The sequence below is a fragment of the Fundulus heteroclitus genome, chromosome 23 (assembly GCF_011125445.2).
Source record: "Fundulus heteroclitus isolate FHET01 chromosome 23, MU-UCD_Fhet_4.1, whole genome shotgun sequence".
NCBI classification, from domain to species: Eukaryota; Metazoa; Chordata; class Actinopteri; order Cyprinodontiformes; family Fundulidae; genus Fundulus; species Fundulus heteroclitus.
The window spans coordinates 38037597-38057613 of NC_046383.1; positions in this window are offsets into that span (position 1 = coordinate 38037597).

The window sequence follows — 20017 nt, forward strand, 5'->3', positions numbered from 1 at the left end:
AAAATCTTAGTCAGTAAAAGAGAAAGAATTCTTGCTGTACCTGTGTTTGTTGCTGTCATTTCAAATTCATAGTAAACAGAACCTGCAACATGCAATTTACCCAAATCATACGACCTGACTAAATAAAGCCGTTGTTTTTGGAAAAAGAGTGACAAATATCATCTTGTTCTTGCTGAGACTGGACTAGACATGTCTAATTAAGATTAAAAAATAACAATAATTGTGTCCTGCATGTACTAACAGTGCAGTATTTAACAAAGAATGGATAGCACTTATGCATGAAAACATGGAGTTTTACGTACCAGAGAGGCAGTGCCCACCTGCAACGCTACCAGAATGTGCCATGCCACAGTACACGCTTTTTTTCTGTTCCTGTTTTAATAACACAATTTGTTTATGTCCACTGCATTTCATCGCTAAACCTTAAATATGGAAAACTCAGCTCAAACCAAACGTCTTACCTCCACAGCTATTGTACGATGCCAAGGGTTTCACACCCCACTGTTGTTTTGCCATTTAACGGCTATTTTAAAACCCACGTTTGACATCCCTTTGAAGGCTGTAGAAAATTCGACATCTGCTTAAAGGCTGAGTTCAGCTGGATTTTGCTCCGAAGCTGTTGAGCTGTGTGCTGTAGTCTCAGACCTAATGGTCCACTTTCAAAGTCGCTCCAGGAAGTCGTTCGCTACACGGCTTCCCATAAACAGCATTTTGCATGCATTACAGAGCCAGGCCTAGGCAGTGTAATCAACTGGGTTAAAAAAGTCGAAACACATTTGGTTACACTGACATTAAAGCTCCCTGGAAGTACAGTTTGTTTCCTGAGTTGTGAACAAAGCTCCAGTCTCAGAGTAAAGCACAACTAAGTAGATTTAGGGAATAAAAATAATGAGGAGGAAAAATAAAAAGAAGCAACTTTGACTTTTATTGTTTCTATATTCAAGCTTGGATTTAGTGAATATCTGAGCATTTGGGCCACATACTGCGGTAATATTTCAGTGGAAGCCTAATACATCCAGCATTTAAGTACAGTGTGTTTGTCAGCGGAAGATTTATGAGCAAATAATGAAACATCATATACTGTGCCTTGCTACATCATCTGAATGTTAGTAGAAATATAGAGAGTAAATGGAAAAATAGATGAACAGCTAAGAAAAACATGATTGCAAAAACAGAGCTGTGGCTGCTCCACCTGCCACCATAAGAACACTACATTTCACCTCTATTTCTGAACTCTAAAGTATAATAAGTCCAGATTTAGATCCTCACTCCTTTGAGTGGGAGCTCTGCATGATTTAGCTATTAGGATAAGCGGCATCTGGTGACTTTTCTATGTATGTGAAAGTCGAAAATGCAAAAGACGCGGTTCTCTTTGAATTTGTGTGAGATACTTAGAGTTACAAGAGCAATCTGGAGTGTTGCAAGCGGTACCTGATGGCCCACAGATGGGATGAGACTCCCACTGACTCTCAGCGTGAAGCAAGTGTTAAGTACCGATCCTGCAAGGTGCTGCCCACTGTTTGTGTGATGATCATTTCATGCAGCCCATGTTAAGCACTCGCAATTTGTTCATTATGTCCTTAAAAGGATTTTTTGGCATTGTGCAGCGATGTAATGATGATCAATCAGGCATAATGTTAAGATGTGCCATGTGCTCTACTTTGGTGACTTTTTGTAATGTAAAAGTGGAAAAAAACTAATCCTCATTTACTTAAATTAAAAAAATAAGGTTTTCAATAACCTATAATTAATAAAAATAATTACTGATTTATATATTTGTTTTGTCACAGGTTGGGTGGAATCTGTCTGAATAAGATTTTATCACATAAAACAAAGGATTTTATGTCCTAACTAGACATCAGTCAGTATCAGATCCACACAGTATGATCACTGCTTAACAATACCAGTTTCAAAGCATCACAGTATTTACACAAAAGAACCTGCACCCACTATATACATACATACATACATACATTTATTTATATATATATATATATATATATATATATATATATATATATATATATATATATATATATATATATATATATAGCAAGGTCAGGTCAGGTTACCGCTCTGTGTTAGCAAACGCTCTTCTTGTGTTTTAAGGGCGGTTAGCAAACCGGCTAGGAGCATTACCACCGACAGAGTGAAATCAGAGAGCAACTATATTCTATTTATTAATCCTGTTTGCATGAAGTATATAATAAGTGCTTCCTGACTATGAAAGATTTATGAATAGTTAACTGAATTGAGGGAAACTGCACAAACCTCCACACAGACCTGCTAACCTGACAGGTTCAATCCACCGTTGGTCTGACAACTCCTAGCACAAGACTGTCATGATAAACTCTAAAATGTCAATTCAACCAAATTCTAAAAAATGTTTGCTGGAAGGAATGTTAAAATGCTTAGACATGTGCAGCCCGCTGTCTCTTTTCTAGTCCAGCTCAGACACACAAAACATGATGCTTCTGTAGCTCTTTATTGGTAAAACATGGCATTTTCTCACCTGAAAAACATTGTGCTCATAAACCCCGGTGGCAACCTGGTGGTCTGTCTGTTTACTCCCTGCTACAGCTGTCATCAGCACTAATCCCTCAGTTTTGGTAAAGGTACATAAACATTATTCCACAAGAATAAAAAAGTTGTTTTGTGTGAGTAGATCCATTCTGCATTTCAATGTTAATGGATTTAAGACACACAGGGTTTGGAGAGTATGGTGGGGAAGACAGCTGTCACCAAGCAGTGGGATCTCTCTGAAACGGCACCCCTGCCCCAATTTGAATGCACTTTTGTACATAAACACCTCTAGTCATATGCATACACCAGGTACAAGGATGGGGTGGCAAGGCATTTTTTGTTCTTTCTTCAACACCCACACTAGCTCAGTGGGAGACAAGCCTTGGGTTAGGGGTTCCAGGGTGGATCAGTGAGGGGAGCGCCCCACTGCTTAAGGTTGTTTTATGCTTGACACACATACATTCCGCATGGAAATGAGACGTACAGACACAACGTCTGCGGCATTTGTGCTTTTCATCTTGCCTTGCCTTGCCATATAGAACAATCTGTGACGGTCTGCACGGGCCCATGACCGATACACAAGCCATGCTTGACCCAGGGTCTGCTGAACTCTCCTGCTGCTTCAATGGAATGACCAAGGGGAAGCAGAGGACCTGACTGAATCCGGATAAACAACACACTGGAACAGAGCTAAGTTTCACTCTGACTGCTGAGCAAACCAGCCGCAAAGTACAGATTGCCGAAACAGCTTTGTTCAATTTTGTCAGCTGTTGCAGGAGAGCAGACGCTAGAAGGTGGATGCCTCCCCTCACCAGACAAGCTGAGCGATCAGACTATTGAATGGACATCGGCCCTGACCACACATGCATGTTTCTGCTAGGCCGCAGAAACCCCAAGCATTCCCTCCACACGCTGTTGGTTAGCTCATAGCTGGAGAGCTAAGCGCTAGCCCAGGGGTTAAAGTTCTCCGTCGCCGCAACGGATTTGCGTCATTTGGAAAATGAGCGCAGGATGTTCCGTCTACACTTTTTATTCAAGGTTTTAAACTGAAGCTACTCTCAGCCAATGAAACCTGGCAGAACTGGAACATTAGCCAATCGGAAAGAGAGTAGGGCGGGTCTTTGCAAAGCGGACATCTCCCAATCTGAGCTTTATCGGTGCTCAATCGTTCTAACTTTTGGAAGAGCATCTCAAACTGGCCACAGATGCATGAATGAAAGCAGTGGTGGTCAAAGGTTTTCTTTGGGTTTATGCAAACCAGCAGGTCAGGAAGTGGAGCGGATTGACCATCTGACAACTTCCATCGGTAAGCAGTCTGTCGCTGCTCCTGCAGTTAATTAATGAATTATTTCCACCTGTGGCCATGTCACCTTTCAGCGTTTATTCACTGGCTTCCAGCAATTTGGCTGATAAACGTGGTGACCAACCAGAGACCTTCTCATTATTCACTGTTATGTTTTATTTAAAACTCGAAGATTAAAGCGCTAGCTCAGGCTAATTTAGCATGACGCGCTTTTTTTTTTTTTTTTTTTGAGGAATGGTCTGAATGTGAAACAATGTCCTGCATTTGACTAGGTCTGCATTGGAAAATAAAGAATAAATCATTTCTCCTGCGCTTTTCTGAACCAAAGAAGGCTCGTCCAGCCTGGACAGGTCTCCAGTCACTGGGCTAAGGTTTAACAGTTTTATTACACTTCAAAAAAACTAAATAATGCCTTTTTATAATCTCATGAGTTGTGATAATTAATTGTTGAGCAATAATGGGCAAAGCAGAGACTGATTATTGTAATGTGCGATCTGTGTTAAGCTAAAATGGATGACATCATAGTGTTGTTTATGTCCTGCATTGTCCAGGTTGTGGTTGACCTTGTATGTTCATAGGATTAATTTATACTCAATGTGACAGTGGAGTTAATGTACAGGTGTGAAGAAGATGATGTAATGATGCAAGCTGCTGTCTTTTGTACTAGTTGTAGTTTATGGAGGTTTATGGAGGTAAGGTAGCTGAAGCTGTGAAGTGGACTGTGGACCAGTTTGGCAAAAGTGTGAAGGAAGAACTTGATGCTGCAAATGTAAAAGTTAACCAGGTGATGTTATGGATGTGGAAAGTGAAGGAGATTATGGAGAGGGCTGTCCAGCATGACACCAAGGCTCTGAAGCTGAAAGGTGGGACAGAGACATGAATGGTCGTTGCATATGGTAAAACTACCAGATTTGGTTAAAGTTGACTTTGCACAATAAGCAAGTGAGCGAACTAATGTGGCATTATTTCCACGGTCCCGGGAATATATTAGCCGACTCGAAATTTTTTTCAGTCAAACTGATTCTTTTTTGGTTTAACCCATGCGCTAGCCCACCAACAACAAACCAACGATTCTCCCTGCGTTTACGTCCTTCCTGCAATGGCCAAAGTGGACAAAGCTCACACATGAGGCACCAAGAGTTTGGACATGGAGCTGAGGGAGAAGTTAAAAGGTTTATTGGAAAATGTCTTGTAAACCGTTGTACACATGGTGCTTTAGAACAAAGGGCTAACGGACGTAGCTCACGCTAGCCTTCGTTTCATGGTATTGCTAATATGATTTGAGTGTGTTTTTCTTTGGTTATAACAAGGTCTCCACAAGGGTTTCATACATTGATGGAACATTAATGTTTACGTTATCCAGCCCACTTATTATGAAAAAAAATAAAGCTAAAGCCTTTCTCTGTCAGCGCTAAATGCCCGCTAGCCAAACTGCTATTAGCCTTGCTAACATCCGGTTTCGGACATTTCAAAAGGAGCAGTTTTGAAGTATAAAAGCTTAACCGTTCTGCTCAGTCATCCTTCGAAGGTGCTATGAGCCTTATCCCCGCATTACTATTGAATATTAATGTTGGTAATGTGATGTTCTTGGCACGGGCGCTGATTTTTCTACACTCTGCACACCTGCTCCTCTCTGCCCTGCTTGCAATTATCCTTTACTGGCTTCAGCTGTTTTCCTCTCCTTTTAAGCCCCGTCTAAATCAGCTTCCAGTGCCAGATCGTCTCATAGCCTGCTAGCGAGTACCTTCCAGCGTTTTCCCTGTTCTGTCTGCTAACCCGTACCTGACCTGTTCTGCCTTGACCACCGAGAGTGCCTAACCCCTTAACTGATTCTGTCTGCCCACGTCTGGAAACCTGACCCGGCCCGTCCCTGGATTTCTGCATCTGCCTTCGCCTTGGATTTCTTGCCTGTGAACCTGACCTGTCTGTCCGTGAGTTTTTCGAATCTGCCTAACCCCTGACGTCTGTGTATCTGCTAGTTTTTTGGACCTTGGATTGGACCTGGACCTGCCTTCTGGATTTCCCCTCTTGTACCTCTGCCTGGATTTGGCTCACTGGACTTTGCCCCCCAGACCATCACCGGTCAAAGACCCCAGTGGACAGTCAGCCGCTCAACGGCTCAAACCCCCGCAAACCCCTTCCTGCCGAGCCGGTCCCCGAGCTCACAAACCCTCTAACAGGTTAGTGTTTCAGATTACCTCTTTTCCCTTTTTCCCCCCTGACTGATCACTAACCTGTTGTCTCCGTCTCAGGGGGTTACCGGCTCGAGAGCTACCCGCGCGCTCCACGCGCAGCGCATGCACATTCAAAATAAAGCCTGTTACCAACCACTGACCTGTGCTGTGTCGAATCTTGGGTCCTACGTTATTGTTCATTACAGGTAAAGGCAATTTTGATAACTTTATGTTGTAAGCTTTTAGCCACCGATTTGCTACAGCGACCCCAGACGCCCGGAGGGAGAATCACATTAACAAACTCGGTCGTAAGGGTTTAAATGATTTTACAGGGCAAATCAGTAACTAGAATGTTATTTTCTCAAAATAATGTTCTGGTTAACTTAGGGCTGGACGATATAGAAAAAAAGCTTATCGATAAAAAAAATTATCATATTGATTGTTATTAATAATTATTGAAAATATTTAAAACCATATTTTCTGTGCAGCTCTGCCTGGACATTTTATGATACTGCTAAATGATTTAATTTTAATAAAGAACACAAACAGAATTCCAATTAAATCTTTATTTAACCAACTTTTTTAACCATAACAGAATTTTTTTAACTTAAGAGACCTAATTTATGTTATTAAATACTGACAAAGAATAAGCTAAAGTTACCAGTAAAATGACCAAAATAAATATACCAAATAAATAAATAAAATAGCCTATTTAGGTGGGAATATGGGAATAGTACACTAGTTACTTCTCAGGTTTCATAATTGAGAGGCTGATGCAGGTCTGAGGTCCGAGGTTGTGGCGTTGGAAGACACAGATTGCAGCTCATTTTGCACTGATTCTCTGCACTTGTTGCACAATTTAGGGAGCGCTGTTAGAGAAAAACTTGCAGCCCAGAACTTTATATCGCGGATCAAGAGTGGCGAGTAATTGTTTGAAGCCAGGTTATTCACCTGTAGACAACAGCAGCATATCCATCACTATGAAGCACGTTACTGCATGCGTGATGTCCTTATGCCGCTTGGACGCTTTGTCATTTTATCACAAAGAAGGGAGCCCAGTTTTGCTTTGTTTTGGAAGAACTTCCAGAAGATTCCTAAGAAGATGACATGGAGTCGCGCGGGACTGAAACAGCTCGCGCTGCTGCGGGTGTGAGCAGCTTACGTGATGAAACAAGTTGGTTGCGTTACCAGACGTTGTTTTTACCGGTTCCTTGCAAGTTTTACAAATCACTGGTTTATTTCTGTCAGACTGGCAAACTAATAAAACCCCGTTTTGGGACCGTTATCTCCGCCGCTACTTGCTGCGACATATTCACGTTCTCTGTGTTGTGGTTTGAGAGGGCGGCGCTTTGTGACGGCGTGCCTGGGTCCGCGATTACGATTGGTCGAGAGGAAGCAGTGACTGCAGCATCAACTAACATGATAGGCTGAAAGGAAGGAAGGAAGACTCTCTATCGAACTTTTATCGACCTATTTTTTTCCTATCGCACCACACGTCTATCGATCAATATATATTGTTATTGAATTATCGTCCAGCCCTGGGTTAACTTGTGCTTTGCATTGTGAATGGGTTGAAACACATGTAAAATGTTGTTCTGAATTAGTTAAGCTAATTTAACCATGATTCACATTCTTCAAGGTGAGCTTTGGTTCTTTAACTTAAACAAAATATTATTTAATCAAATAATGCTTGTTTAACTTGGGCTTTGCATTGTGAATGGATTTAAACGCATGCCAAATGTTTTTTTTTTTATCTCCATTCCATGCTTTTTGGAATTAGATCTTCAGGGAACAAGGATTCACTGAATTAATCTGATTATGATCAACCACTTTTGTTTTTTAAATAGTTCCTTAGCTTAGCTTCTTTTATCTTCATTTTGCTTAGTAGTTTAGTTAAGTTACTCTAGCCTAGTAGAGAGGATTTATTAATCGAAATATTGTGTTAATTCAGATAAACAGCATTACATAGTGATGTTCTCTGGATGTTCATTTTATTTCTGTTATTAAATTCTTGGACTTGAAAAGAAGTTGTCACTCCTTTATTCTATGTGTGTGCAGGTTTTGCTGTTAAAAGATCGCTAGTGCTCGATATCATCCCTTTCAACCATTGTCTTTATATCAGCTTAAGAGCTGATCATCACCAGACAATACTTAACAGACAGAGAGTTATTAATGAAACATTAAATAACTTTAAACAGTGTATAATGGCACTACAGGACACCATGAAAAGAAACCTCAATGAGCCCCCTGCAAGGCCGGCGGGAAACTTTGATACTGTTTTACATTAAATTATGTATTTTAATGATATTGTTGGTTGTTATTCCCATATTTGTGAAAAGAAAAACCTGACAGTTATACGATGGGGGAGGCACTGTAAACACAATGAAATGAGTTTTGATTTAATTATTTGCCGCCAAGAGTGATACTCTAAATTCCAAAAGTCATCTAATTCTTTACATACTTGGACATAAAATTATCTTAAATACAAATACTAAAATACTAAAAAACTAAAATACAAATTAACCTCTTCTATTAAAATTAAATGCTACTTATAGTCTGAGGAGAAAAATAAAATCTCAGCAAATATCATCAATAACAAATGAGCCAATTGTACTGTAATTTGAACATTATTGTCTATTGAACAGCATGCAACAAGCAAACAATAAGAATGAATAGAAATAAATAACAATAATAAATGAAATTATCAGCAGATGTTTAAGTAAAGTAGGCTCACATATAAATGAAAAACAGCAGATAATGCTCATGCAGCCCTGTATACATTCACTGGCCCTTGCTTAGTCTTTGTCATCAATGTCGAGCATTCTTAGCAAAGTCACTGATCAGGTCATTGAAGTCCAGCTTTCTGACTAATTGACTGTAAATGGACAGCTTGGCAAGACTGCAAAACCTTTCCTGAGACATAGAGGAGATTAATTTTTTTTCATCAGTTTAAGCTTACTGAAGGCCATCTCACCACTAGAAACAGAAACTGGCAGTGTGAGAAATATTTGTTAAACAATGCACACTTGTCCAAAGATGCTAAGCAGCTGCAGCTGATAAATGGCATTCAGGAGTTCAAGATCAAGACAAGTTAGGGGGAGAAATTGAAGCATACACACTGTTTAAGTCTCTTACTTCATTTTCAAAATCAGAAGTAAGATCACTAGAATCATTTTTAATTACTAGGCTTTTTTATTTCAGAATGATTTTTTAATTATTTTAAAAAATGTTTCTCCATCATAATGGATCAGTTTCACAAAAAGCTGCTCGCCTCCTTCCTCAGATGTCACTAGAACCTGGGTATGTGAAGCTGAGGGAGGGGGGGACTGAGAGATGGCTGCTGGGCTTGATGTGTCTGCAACATCCATACTTTTGAGAGCAGAGCAGCTTGCTAAATGTTTGCCTGTGTTTCTTACTTAACTAAAACAGTTAAATGTATAAATCCAGTTTTCTTCGGAGATATGAGCTAACATGGGGAAGAAAGTGAGCTAGCTTATAAACTATGGACAGAGTTAGGAACAGACAACAGGTTAATGTTCCAGAATTTATTGCATTAACTACTACACTTAACAGACCCACTTTTCCTGATAAAGAATTGGGTGACACACTGTCGACCCTTTGCAATCGGTTTCTTGCCTGAGCTTTCTCTCCTTTATTTTCTGGTTCTCAGAGTTATGACGTAGTAGTCAAAGCCGGAGGCTGAAGGAGGTGGAGCTGGTGGTGGACTGAACCATCCATCCATCCATTTTCTAACACGTCTATCCCCTGTGGGGTCATGAGGGGTGCTGGTGCCTATCTCCAACTGTCAATGGGTGAGAGGTGGGGTACACCCTGGACAGGTTGCCAGTCTATCACAGGGTAACACAGGTGGACTGAACCATTTTGCATAATTAGACAGGGGATGGTGGGCATTGAGAAATGTTTCTGAAAACAAGTAATCGTAGTGTTACCAATACATTGTAAATAAAATATGTGCGTGATTGTAAATTTATAACAGACTGTCATATTATTTTGTCAGTATTATAATTGTATTAGGGGCCTCTATGGGACCTTGTCAGTTATGTGCTAGGCAACCTTCCACTCCTTCCTCTATGAGACAATCTCACGACTGGAAACTATGGATAAAAAAAAAGAAACAACCAGAAACTAGGCAGCCCTTCAATTTCTTGCATTTTTAATTGCCTGTCATTGTTGCATTTCTTTACATAGGAAAGCTTTGACAGGCTTAATCCACTTACTTTCTGTCAAGACAGCAAGCTAGGGATGTCTGGTCAAATAGTACGGTGCACTACTGCATCTCAACCCTTTGTTTTAATGGCACTGGTAAAAATGACACTATTAGAAAAAAAATCCCATGTTGCCATTATATACATTAAACAGTTCAGCTTAAGAACTTTATTATTACAAAAAAGAAAACAAGATAGTAAAGTCACATCTTTGTAAAGTACTCGGTCATGACGCAGCAGAACACTTAGTGTCACCATTAAATCTGTAGTGTACAAAAAAGCTTTTCACAAGAGGAAAACATCAATAGAGACACTTGAGGTGTGTTCATACCGAACGCGAATATGGCAGCCTGAGCAACAGCTTTACACGATATCCCTATAGAAAGCTGGGATACGCAACACAGGAGCGATACGATGTGACGCAAAGTGAGGCAACAGGCACGATTTCGGCGATTAATGCGAAGCCAGAGTGACATGACACCTGCCATGGATGTGAAGCGACAGTGGCTGGACACACTGGACAGGTCGTCAGTTCATGAAATGCCTGCTAAAACCAAGTCTGGCAAAAATAATTAATGATAGAATTGTTTTACTGTTAGCAAAAGTTATGTTAGTACCTTTACAGGAGTAAATATTATTTGATACCAAAGATTTTGAAGGGCTTGAAAAATGCTTGTTATTTACGTTAACATTACAAAAGAGGAATGAACAAATCTGAATCAACTGTTATAGTGTGGCTATATGGGCTTGTTTTCCTTCTCCTGCCATAATGAGGTGTTGGAGTGAGCTGGAAGCACCACTTTTTCAATTAGTGATGCAGAATACATTCCTTAATACAGTCCTCTTTACATGCTGAATGTAAAACCTCACATTTACTTGTAAAAAGCTGCTCATGAATACTCTATTAGACCTATTTGCAAGATAACAATGTAGCCAAAATGACAGCTCCAATTTTCTCCGCTGAAAAAAAAAACAGTTGCTTGTTCTTCCAAACAATCAAATTGTAATCAGTTGAATTTTCAGCCAAGCAAATTAGGAGTGGATGGAAAATTATACAATTGTACTGAAGAATATGCCTGTAATTACTTGGATAGAGATGGAAAACAAAAATGATCAACAAAACGCCTTTGACAGGCTAAGGGGTTGATTGGGTGTGAGAGTGCAGAGCAGCTCGACAAAGCGAGCGCTGTGCTTGGACTGTGATAAGTTCTTTTTCACACTGTAAGGTCATGCACAGCAACATCATTACCATTTCTCTGTGATTCATGTTCTCAACCAGAATTTAGCCTTAATGGCGAGGAGGGCTGCATATAACCAGCAAACTTCTGTGTTCTGTTCGATGTGAGTTCTGTGTGGAAGTGGGAATGGAGGGAATTAAAGAGGAAGGAGCCCAATTAAAGCTCAGTGATGAAAGGTGGAGAAAGTTGGAGGAAACGGAGGCAGGGACATAGAAATTAAGGGGAGAAATCCACTGTTTAGGTGTGTGTATTTGAAGAAAACACACACACACACATATACATACATATATATATATATATATATATATATATATATATATATATATATATATATATATATATATATATATATAACAGTGGATTCCTCCCCTTTATATATATATATATATATATATATATATATATATATATATATATATATATATATATATATATATATATATATATATATATATATATATATATATATATATATGTGTGTGTGTGTGTGTGTGTGTGTTCTTGAAATACACATACCTAAACAGTGGATTCCTCCCCTTAATATATATATATATATATATATATATATATATATATATATATATATATATATATATATATGTGTGTGTGTGTGTGTGTGTGTGTGTGTGTGTGTGTGTTCTTGAAATACACATGCCTAAACAGTGGATTCCTCCCCTTAATATATATATATAATATAATATAATATAATATTATATATATATATATATATATATATATATATATATATATATATATATATATGTATATAACAATAAAACAAGGAAGTGGCTAATGGCTATTAGCATCTCCCAGTGAAACAATGCAGAAAGGTTCAAGATCCAGTGAAAAATAAACGCCAAATAACACATGATTCCAAGATGGAAAAGACTGGAATGTCGCTGGGAATACAGTATGACCGTTCGTGTTCACTGAAGCGGACGCTAAACCTGCCGATTGCTCAGATATGACCACAGAGTTGATTGACGTAAGAACATTTTCTGATATGAGGCTCTTAAAGTTGCTGTAGATTAGTGTATTACGTTACTATCACCTTAATGTTACTTAATGTTACACTATCTTCTCAGAATATCTAAATGCACATTTTGGTCAACGAAGTCTCAATTATATTTGATCAGTAAGCACTGTACTACCTCATTATGTTTATCTGTGACTTTCCACAAAAAATAAAATAATTTAACCCTTGTTCATTGCATGTTTGTTCATCAGGTTTTTTTTGCCTTCACTCTGTGTAATGTGAACTGTAATGTGAAACGAAGTAGCCAAAGAGAAATGTCGCCGTGGTAACACCCGGGGACAAATAAAATATTCTGATTCTATTCAACGAATAACGGCTGGTTTTTGATCACGCCAAGCTGCCACTTTACAGCGAGGCATTACAGAGGGTCAGGCTCGGTTCGGCATTATTTAATACTGTTTTATTAATTAAGCAAACCAGCATTATGATAGTTCTGAGATACCGCTGGTAGATGGCGCCACATCTGTTTATATCTGGTCATGGTGTCTGGTGCTGGGGCTGCTTTTATCCACCAAAAGGAGCATCAAAACATTATCAGGATGGAGGTTGGGTGAGTATAACTTTATTTTATCATGATCAAACGGTTTTTGGTCTTTTTGTACGAGCACATAACGTGGCTATATACCTTTGATCACTATTCAATGACTATTCTGAACTTCCCTTTGCAGCAGTATTCATATGTATTTAGTATTGTTTGGAAGTCCAAGCAACTTGAAAGAAATTGACGATTCCCCTGAAACATCATCCAGATGTCCCCTTTGTATTTTTCCTTTTCTTTTCGTTCGTCCTTTTAAATTATTTAGTCACCGTCATTAATAGACATGAATTGGGCATGTGAATTCTCTGTGCCGGATCTGCTCTGGCTCCGTGAGGTGGGGGGGGACTTCAGTGGGTTTTGTTTTTTACCACTGTTATGGTGCCTATGATCAGTGCTGGCAACCTCGTTATTTCATCACAGAAGGAGATGAGAGGCGAACACTTTACTTTTCTCCCGCACTGCTATGGTTTCTTCACATGTGCTTTGATGTTGTATTCTCCTCAGAAATTGGGCTTATGATTATATAACGTCCTTTAGGTCACTGCTGCATGATGTATGACACCAGGAGCAACAGTACAAAAAAAACTTAAAGAGGCCAGAAAAAAATGAACATCAGCTCAATATCCTATAATTTGCTTGTGGTCTGTTCAATTTATGTTTGTGAAATGTTTAGCTCTGCTTGCTACTATGATAAAAATACTACTTTCTTTTTTAAAAATGAATGCGCAGCAACACAAGCAGCTTTAAAAGCTGAACTCAGTCAGGTGTCAAATAAGAGAAGGCGATGTGGTTTAGCTGCTGTGTTGAAAGGAGGAAAAGCTGAAGTAAAAGGCACCCGTAAGTCACTGCAGAGACGTAAATCAGCAACATAAAAGCGTTATTCACCGTTTGTTGCACAGAAATATTTCAAAGTGCCGATGAAGAATTCCGCACGGCCCTGTGGGGAAAATGTTGCATGGCAACATTTTATGTGAGAGCCTCATGTGTGCATGTGTGGAGCAGAAAGTGGGCACGCAGAGAGGAAGACTGTGATTTCGAACAATTACTGCATTTTAAGGTAAAATAGGTTATAGCAGCTGTGGTGTCTCAATGGTTTAACAAAGGAAACAGTGCCTAGTAAAGGAAATCAGAACAGGAAAAAAAACTCAATACATGTAAGAAAACAAATGTACTGGTTTCAAGAAAAATGCTGTTCCTGAAGATTTATGAGCAAATGAAAAATATGGCCTGGTCTGATGTCTGGCTTTGTTTTACACCTCGATGACTTGTTGCTATGTCTGTGTAGCTGACCAGGGAAATGCACGGCACCACAGTGCATTATGGAAATAATTAAAGCTGGCAAAGACAGTCTGTTACTGCTGGTGACTAAATCATGGCTACTTTGGTGGAAAAAATGGAAAGATCAATCCATAGGCAGGTGGTCATAATGTTATGCATGACTAATGTAGGTTTCGGCCGTTAAATAATTGTAAAACTGTGCCGTCAGATTTTATGTTGACAAATTGCTTAGTTTCAGACAATCGGTACTGTGACCATGTAGTAATTCATGGCCAAGAGGTCTGTTGAAAGAAAAAAAGGTTACTTTATAACAAAACAGAAGTGTGCCAGGCCATCTCTAAAAGGTGCTCTTCAATTAATTTTAAGTGCGTTCAGACATTCCTTTGAACATGATCCGATCACTCAGGAAGCATATTAGTGGCATGGATAAAATGGGCCTTTTTTCATTTGTTCCTTGCCGGCAGGTTTTGTCTTTAATATGATCCTGCCGTTGTCTTGCTTACCTTTTGGATCTGATTCCTAACACAATAATTCAGGAACTGTGATCATTTCCTCAAAAACACATTATCAGATGCAGTATTTTGATCAACCACAACAGAAGAATGGGTGGCTATCGGTCAGCAGCGCTGGAAAATTAAAAGTCAGACTGAGATGATCTGATGTATTTGGCTGACTTTATTGGGTATATGGTTGGGCTGTGGGAAGTGATTTAAAAAAAGATAAATTGGCTATTTTAGAAAATGTGCCAAAGCAGCCCTGAGCCATGTTAGAAAATGTCAGCGTTTTAGAAATGTGTTCCCAGACTGCATATGCTGGGGAAATAATGTGCTAATGATAAAACTATAACAGAAAGATGTGCTAACTGTGTTTAGAGTTAAAAATTTTTACAACAAACTGAGTACAAATTGGACAAAAGCGCATTAGCGATTGTGAAAAAACTAATGCATAGAGTAAGTTGACACACTGTTAGTAGAGTTAATTTTAATCTTTCTGGCAGTTGTTTTGGTTTTGTACCACTCTACACACAATGCATACGCTCCTCTGCAGAATTTGGCAATTATTTGGAAAAACACCTAGAGACCATCAGTTACACAAAGAGCAACCTCACCAGACAAGCTTTATTTAATCCTCTGCTTATTTCCAGAGCTTGATGGATGAAAACAGCCCTTCATTCTGCTGGGCACCATTATTTTACTGCAAGCTGAAATTGATCCAATCAAAGCCCTTCTCCAAAGGGGCGCCGAAAACATGGCCAACATGTAGACAGAAGCAGCTGGTGGTGATACTGAGGAGATGGGCTAAGTAAATCCATCAATAGGTCACACTGCAGAAGCAGAGCTGGTGCCAAAAAGCTCCCACTATCTTTCTTTCACCCACACACGCCATTTTCCTGTTTTCATCTTCTGCTAAAAAGTGCCTGCTATTTTTAAGAAAGACATTCAATCACTAAAAAAACAAACATGATGCTCCTCACCGTAGGCCCTTCATGTTACTAAGTCATATCTGGATGACATCTGGCCTAACAGATAAAAACAATATGTTCAGCCTTTCCAGGCTCATACTACTTAGAATATATAGAAGACGTAACTAATTTTCCTCTGCTGATAGCTGTGATCTTGAATGAGGAATTGTATAAGTCATTACATACTGCATATTTCAGGGTTAATATGTGTCTCAGTCTGTGCAGTTTAAAGATCATTAATATCATTAAAAGTTAGGTGGTAATGGACTTTCAATTTCAGCAGAGAACTTAATTTAACGGTGTCTAGACAGGCACCCGATGGTCAGACATGGAAAAAAAACTTCTGATCTTTTACCAGTTATTGAACACCAGCGGTTCCACTGACAAGAATTTCCCATTATGGAATCTGGAAGTTTTAGAGTCTACAGTTGCTTTCATTCAACCAATATATTTATTTTTGATAATAAATGAGAACCATCTCTCAAAAAATAATTAACAATTTGTGTATTCTTGTACTTCCTTTTACTAGTAAAGTAAGGAGTTTTTTTGTCTGAGCTAGGGGTTAGGTTTACGACTAAGATGTCAGTTAGGTTTAGGAGTTAGGGATAGGTACAAGGGGGGTTAGGGTGAATTTAAGGTTAGGGCTGGGGTCAGGATTAGGCCATAAAAACGCTTGAAGATGAATGGAAGTCTCTGGAAGTCCTCGGTTTGCACTTTAAGCAAAGATGTGTGTGTGTATCCGTGTGTGTGTGTGTGTGTGTGTGTGTGTGTGTGTGTGTGTGTGTGTGTGTGTGTGTGTGTGTGTGTGTGTGTGTGTGAGTCTGTGACAGGCCAGAGCAAAAAACAGGAACAAGTCTCCTGAGGGGTTGTTTTGTGATTTTTGCAGGTCCTGAAATCGTAAAATCTAAGCTTTCCAGTGATGTCAAACTATATATATATATATATATATATATATCAATAAATAAATGTTTTGTGTTAGAATAAAAAAACACAGCACATACTATCATTGAAGTTCAAGTTTGCAGATGTACTGCAGCTGGGTGGAGACATGGTGGAGAAACAGAAAACTTTCTGAAGGGACATCTCAGAAAACAAAAACTGATGATGAAAAGCAAGTTAAAAAGAAACGATGTGACTGCTCAGAGCAGGCTCCACTGTGGGGGATAAGTTGTAGTCCAGCAGAGAGAGAGAGCGAGGGGGTAAAGAGCACTTGTTCAAATTGTCAGGCTAAAGGCAGCTAAATGCTCTTAGACAACCAGGACAATTTGTCTGGCTCCCACAGCGAATGCAGTCATTGTGGTCTCTCAACCATGTCTTGGAGGGTCTCCCTGCTTGGTTCCCGTTTTTCTCACGGGGTGTCTAACTACTGTACTGTGATTGGACAGCATTTAGATGACAGTGTTTAGGTTGGAAAAGAAGACATGTTTCACACATCTGTCCAGCTGGAGTCCCGCTGTTAGTTTAACTCCGGTGGTTTAGGCGGTCGAACATGCCAATTCCACTCACTTACAGCGTTTCCTCCATAAACGATCCAAGCGGGGCAGCCCCGCCCGCGTAGAAGCCGCACCCCCCCGGTGTTCGAGGTCTTTCCATTTGCTCCATGCTCAGCTCTCTGTGCCCCTCTCCTGTGCCTGCCTTATTTTCAATGACGTGTGTATAGTCTGGCTAACTTCTGCAGCTGAGCATCTCGTGAAGTATGAATGGACAGAGTCAAAATTAGCTTTTTTTGTGTTCTTTCCACCCCGACTATGAGAAAAAAACTGTCTGTTCCAGTTAAATATGTAACAAGCTTCGGTCCAGTTTTCTCTGAACTCCCTACTGCGGCTTTAAAAGATTACAAGGAATGTAACCTCCAATTGTATTAAATACAGGAAAAAAAAATAGGTCACTTTGGTTTAAACGTTTGTAATGACTGGCATCAACAATGCATTGCTAACATGTAAGCATGAAGCTACAGAAAGTATTCACCAAGACCAATGTTGACTACTTGATTTGTATAGCTCACAGCAACTGTCTTTACATGTGTAAGCCTCCCCTAGACACGACAGGGGGAGGGGGGGGGGGGGGTCATGGAGGTAGGAGGTAGCACTGACAAAGTTCAAATCAATTCCTGTCAGTTTTTGGTGCAAACATAATACTGCTGTTAACAGCCTGCAATTTTATGTGCCATACCTGCTGAAAACACTACTTTTCACACAGCGTATCTCATCATTTAACATCATTTGTTTTCTTGTCCTGTTATTAGTCATGATTTAGAGAATGTGTGCCAATCTTTGTGTGCCAATTAGCTAATTTGCATTTAGCCCACAAAATAAATGAATCCCATCTAACACAAACCATCATGTTTGACTAACAAAACAGAAATAAAATGTTCTAAACTTGCCCTTTTTCTATGGCAGCCCTTGAAATCTCCACTTGTGGCGATAGCGTAAGGGTTTGGCCCAAGAACCAAGCCATATGTTGCTGACAGCATGCGTCCTTCATTCTGGCCACATGAGAACTGCTCCCCCTCATTCCAAACTCAGGCTGTAACACACAGTGAACATGCTCAGCACCAGATTTGGATTGATTGGTTTGTTGGACAGTAAAGTGACCTAAAAAGCTCCAATGTCTTGCATTTTTGCACTTGCTGAAAACATCAGTTTCAGATTTAACAAGTCCTGATTTCTTATCTCCCTCTACTGTTACTTAATGCTTGGACTCTTGGGAACAATTGGTGGAACTTGTACAAGAATATTTTTTTTTTACTGCAAATGAGTCAAATCTATCTGAATTATGGGAGAAAAGTTAATCAACCAGCTTACCCCTGTTTATCCAGCACTCGGGTATAAAAGCATCATGATTTAGCAAAAAGATAATACTTTATTATAAATTATTTTACTTGTGCAAAAGTATTGCAAAGCAGAGTTTTGCACAACTAACAAAAAAAAACAACAACAAAAAACAGTTGAAGCAAATAATTTTTACAAGGACAGTAAATCAAAGTGAGCTTTAAGAGAAGGTATGGTATAGGAAAAGGTTAAAGGAGATGCTAAGTCTTATTTAGAAAATAACTAACTTTTAGTTTCCTTCTTATCAAAGACAGATCTTCACAGGGCCGTATTTTAAGAATATTTGAATGGGAAGCGAGTTCTGTGGCACAACAAAAAGTTTTTTGTTGCAAAAGTGCCTTTAAGGGTCCGGCCACCACTATCAGAGGAATGTTACTCTGGTGCATGTAAACCGGACCAACAAGAGCTGTTAGGTCCTGTGTACACGCATCAGAGTAACTTTCCTCTGATAGTCCACTTCATTTAAGCAGATGTGAAAGCTCCTCTGGACTGCTCTGCCTGGAGATGTCAGTCTTAGGTCACTTGGTGTGGTTTGCTTACAGTGAGAAAGCAAATTGCCTATCTACCAAATAGAACGGCGATGTCTCCTCTACATATTATTTACAATTACCTGAGCTCATCAAATCTTGCAGCAATGTTCCTATCCACAATGAACATTTTAGATATATTAAATATCCTTACAACAAATGACCTCACATTTCTGTGTGGTTTGCAGCTGCTCCTGTTCTGGAGGTAACATTTTGTTCCATTCATAGTGAAAGACACTTTCATTTCAGATATATAGAGTTCAAAGGGGAATCTGAACTCTATTTATCTGAAGAGAAATGTGAATCCAACCAAGTAAAGGTGGGAAATTCTGGGGCGTTCCAGAGTCACAGAAAACTGTCCTGGTTTGAAAGCATTCTAAGACGAATATCTGCTTCGACAGACCTTATTGGGTGATTCAAGTTCTACAGAACTCTGTAGAACTTGAATGCATCCTGGGGAAGTCCGTAAGCCTCTTGATTCAGTTCTGTTGGAGGATTGGCACTGAAAACTCCTGACTTAGAGGGGAATCAGTGTGAAGGAGGAGTATTTGTGGCTGCTCCCTTATTCAGGGGTCACCCCAGCAAGTCAGTACAAGTAGCACACACACTTGGCAGATGCCTTTCCTGATGCAACCGGGGATCAAACCCAGACGTCTATTTGACAAAACCAAGCTATAGGACGAAGCCAGGATTTTCCAGATATCCTGGCGGAGTTAAGTCTGGACCATATAGTCATTGTTGTTGTTCAACTATGTTTTTGAAGACTGCTGCTGTTCTGAGTTTGACAGAAAGGCCTTTAATAACTATTGCATGTGTTGAGGGACTCATAAATGGCTGATGAGGGAAAGGCAAAGGTGTTGTCAATAGAGTCCGGTGTTACA